The 4607-nt window shown below is 57.4% G+C and overlaps 1 pseudogene; it reads left to right on the forward strand.

Moving 5' to 3' along the window:
• Positions 1-278: 278 nt before the first annotated feature.
• Positions 279-3748, forward strand: LOC124226407 (HLA class I histocompatibility antigen, alpha chain G-like; annotated as a pseudogene).
• Positions 3749-4607: the final 859 nt, after the last annotated feature.

Genomic DNA, 4607 nt, shown 5'->3' on the forward strand with positions numbered 1-4607 from the left:
GAGAGGGATTCCAGTAAGAGGAGGAAAAGGGGTTAAGCCCAGCCTGGGGGTCTCTCCCTGGTTTCCTCAGACAGCCCCTGGGCCAGGACTCAGAGAGATAGTGTGACAAAGAGCTCTCGGTGCAGGAGGAGAGGGGTCAGGACAAAGTCCCAGGTCCCCGGACGTGGCTCTCAGCGTCCCAGCTCCGAGGGCGGAGTCTGGGGCGGGGAAGCTCAGTGTTGGGGAGTCCCCGTCTCCCTGAGATTCACTTCTCCCTCTCACAACCTGTGTCAGCTCCTCCTGCCTGGAGACTCATGACGCGACCCCAGTTGTCACTCCCATTGCGTGTCCGGTTTCTAGGGAAGCCCATCAGCGTGTCTGTCGTTCCTGGTTATAAAGTCTCCACCACCCTCCGGGGCTCAGATTCTCCTCAGATCCTAAGAATAAGGGTCATGGCACCCGGAACCCTCCTCTTGCTGCTTTCGGGGGCCCTGACCCTGACAGAGACCTGGGCTGGTGAGTGCGGGGTCGGGAGGAAAAGGCCTCTGCGGGGGGCGGAGCGAGGGGACCGCGCGACGGGGTCGCAGGACTCCCGGGGAAGGCGTGTCACCGCGGACCCAGGCCCAGACCCCCGACCTGGGCCTCAAATATCCTGAGTCCTCCCTTCTCTTGTCCCTCCGCCTTCCCGCCCCAAGTCCCCGCGCTTCTCCGTCCGCCGCCCCTTTTCTGTCTCATGACCCCATCACCCTCCGACCCGGGACCCGCGCAGTCAGGAGGGTTGGCCGGCTCTCAGCCCCTCCCCGCCCCCAGGCTCCCACTCCCTGAGGTATTTCTACACCGGCGTGTCCCGGCCCGGCCGCGGGGAGCCCAGCTTCATCGCCGTCGGCTACGTGGACGACACGCAGTTTGTGGGGTTCGACAGCGACGCCGCGAGTCCGAGGATGGAGCCGCGGGCGCCGTGGATGGAGCAGGAGGGGCCGCAGTATTGGGAGCAGCAGACGCAGAGCATCAAGGGCACCGCACGGAATTTCCGAGTGAACCTGAACACCCTGCGCGGCTACTACAACCACAGCGAGGCCGGTGAGCGACGCGGGCCCGGGCCCGGGTCCCGACCCCCCATGCCCACTGACGGGCTGGGGTCTCCCCGAGTCTCCGGGTCCGAGATTCACCCCGAGGCTGCGGGACCCGCGCGGCCCCCGACCCGGGAAGAGCTGGCGGGGACTTTTCTGCGATTCCATTTTCAGTTTAGGTTTAATCTCTGCGGGGGGGCGGGGCGGGGGCGGGGCCGAGTGGGCGTGGCTGACCTCGGGGCGGGGTCAGGGTCTCACACCCTCCAGAGGATGTATGGCTGCGACGTGGGGCCGGACGGGCGCCTCCTCCGCGGGTACTGGCAGGAAGGCTACGATGGCGCCGATTACATCGCCCTGAACGAGGACCTGCGCTCCTGGACCGCGGCGGACGCGGCGGCTCAGATCACCCAGCGCACGTGGGAGGCGGCCGGTGTGGCAGAGCGCTTCAGGAACTACCTGGAGGGCACGTGCCTGGGGTGTCTCCTCAGATACCTGGAGATTGGGAAGTAGACGCTGCAGCGCGCAGGTCGGAGGGGCGGTGGGGACCCCTGATCTCCCCTTGGGCTGAGCCTGCCATCCCGCAGAGACAGGAGGGAAATGGGATCAACACCTGAATGTGCCCAGCCCATGGGTCGGGAGACTGAGTCCACCAGGGTTTTCAGATCCAGTGCCAAAGAGTGACTCCTCAGAGGGCTTGCCTTTATTTCAGGGACCTTAAGAGGTTCAGTCTTTCCAGGAATAGAAGAGGAAGCTATCTCTGAAATAACTGACAAGCGGTTCCCTTTGGCTCTGGCAGCAGCTCTGGGACTCTGTCTCTCAGGCCTTGTTCTAGGCCCCACACCCTAACCGTGTTTGAGGTGTGACCAGGTTTTCTGAGTCATTTCGCCTCCGCCCTGGTCAGGACCAGAAATCCCTTTACTCCTCTTCAGAGACCTGCCTCCTACCCTGGGCTGACTCACTCTAATTCCAGAAGTTTCCAAGGACTGGAGCTTATTTCAGGTTCCTGTGTCCAGGCTGGTGTCTGGGTTTTGTGATCCCTTGCCTCACTCCAGTTGTCCTGTGCATTCTCAGGATGGTCACATGAGTGCTGCTTCAGTGGCCCAAATGGATGCAAAATTCCTGAATTTTCTGATCCTTCTCCTTAGATCCCCCAAAGACACATGTGACCCACAACCCCATCTCTGACCATGAGGTCACCCTGAGGTGCTGGGTCCTGGGCTTTTACCCTGCGGAGATCACCCTGACCTGGCAGCGTGATGGGGAGAACGTGACCCAGGACACAGAGCTTGTGGAGACCAGGCCTGCAGGGGATGGGACCTTCCAGAAGTGGGCGGCTGTGGTGGTGCCTTCTGGAGAGGAGCAGAGATACATATGCCGTGTGCAGCATGAGGGCCTGCCTGAGCCTGTGACCCTGAGATGGGGTAAGGAGGGAGCCGTGGGCTCAGAGCCTCTTCTCAGGGAAATCAGGAGCCCTTCTGGAGACCTTCAACAGGGTCAGGGTTTCCTTCCCTTCCCAGAGCCGCCTCCTGCATCCACCATCCCCATTGTGGGCATCATTATTGGCCTGGTTCTCCTTGGAGCTGTAGTGGCTGGAGTTGTGATCTGGAGGAAGAAGCACTCAGGTGGGGAAAGGGTGTGGTCTGAGATTTCTTGTCCCACTGGGGTGTTTCAAGCCCAGGTAGAAGTTGGTCCTGCCTGGTTAATGAGCAGTCCCATCCACAAGCACCTGTCTTTTCCTAGTCTGGAACCCTGTTTGCTAACACTTACTCTTTAGTAAAGTACTTGTGAGAATGAAGGACAAATTTATCACCATGATGGATCTGGTGATGGGGACCTGAATCCCAACAGTCAGAGGACAGAGGAGAAGGTGAGGGGAAGTCACAGGTCACAGATCACGAGGGTGGTTGGTCTAGTCTCCACACATGTGCTGTCGTTATGTTTCCTGATCCTGCCCTGGGTCTGTAATCACAGTTCTGGAAACTTTTCTGGGGTCCAGGACTAGGGGGTTCCTTTAGGACCTCATGGCCCTGCCTCCTCCCTGGTTTCTCACAGGATGTTTTCTTCCCATAGGTGAGAAAGGAAGGGGCTATGCTCAGGCTGCAAGTAAGGATGGAGTGAGTGTGTTGCCTGAGACCCTTGTGATAGTGTAGACGGGAGCCCATGGGGGAGCTCACCCACCCCAGAGTTCCTCCTTTAATCTCATCTCCTGTGGTCTCTGAATACGTTCTGTTTTGGTCTACTCCAGGCAGTGACAGTGCCCAGGGCTCTGATGTGTCTCTCAAGGCAGGTGACGCTCTGGAGGCCTGAAGTGGGGAGATGTTGGGGTGGAGGGGCCTGGACTAGGTTATGGAGACTCTTTGATTGGGACATTCTGAGCATGTGGTGGGCTGTTCAGAATGTCACTAATTATAGCGAGTGCCTTAAATTATTCATAATTGTTTCGTCTATAGCGTGAAACAGCTGCCTTGTAGGGGACAGAGTGATGCAAGATTTGTTCCTGTCCCACCCCCATTGTGAATTCAGGAAACTCTGACTTCTCGTTCTGCCAAGGGCATCTGAGGGTGTCTGTGTTCCTATTAGCGTAATGTGAGGAGATGGGAGACTGGTCTCCCCCGTGACCCCCTCCCACACTGACCTGTGTTCTGTCCCCTGACTGACTTTCCTGTTCCGGCAGACGTGGGGCTGGCTCCATCCCTGTCTTTACTTCATGTTGCCCTGACTTGCAGCTTCTTCCTTCCTTATTGAAAATAAACATCTGGATATGAACTTGTTTTTTCAGATTCTTCCCATGAAGGACTGATGGGTTAATTAAAGGAGAAGATTCCTACAATTTGAGAGGGGAAATAAATGGAGGCTCTGAGAACCTTCCAGAATCTGCCTGTTCGCTGTGGTGAGTCTGTTGCAGGTGGGGACAGGAGAAGGCTGTGAGGAGCTGAGCGTAAGACTGAGGCCTGTGCCCAGTCGATGTTCAGTGCATTGTGGCCTTTGACACGGTGACTCCTTGGTGCGGACATCTTCTCTGCTTCCTTGTCCTTGTCCTTTCAGGAGAATCTTGTCCCAGCAGGACCTATGATCACAGGGATTTGGACATCACCTGGGCCTTGTGTCTCCAGGACCGCATGCAGGGCGGGCTTCGTGTGGCCGGGTCAGCCTAGGTTCAGGCCTGGGTCCGGCCCTTATCCCCACTTTTGGGTGTTTATTTGTTGTTCCTTTGTTTCTGTAACGGATTGTGCCTATTCTTGGTCTTCTGTATAAGTTCTGGTCATTCTGTCTGGGTGTCCCCCATCTCTGACAGCAGCAGGAGTCATTTGGCCTGTCATTGTCCCCAAAAGGCTAGATGACCCTGCACACAGGCATCTGTGCTGTCCAGAGATGAATATTCAAACTCGTCCAGCTCTGTTCTCCTTCTAGGGCTTGATTATCATTTCCCTTTTCCCCAACCTTCTCAAGGGAGCCAGATTCTGGAATTAGAGAGGAGGGACCCCGTCATTTCTCATCCTAGGCAAGTTCCTGTTGGAATTCTACTCTGCGGCCTGCTCTCCCTCCCCGCCCTTAGTG

The sequence above is a fragment of the Equus quagga genome, chromosome 15 (assembly GCF_021613505.1).
Source record: "Equus quagga isolate Etosha38 chromosome 15, UCLA_HA_Equagga_1.0, whole genome shotgun sequence".
NCBI lineage: Eukaryota > Metazoa > Chordata > Mammalia > Perissodactyla > Equidae > Equus > Equus quagga.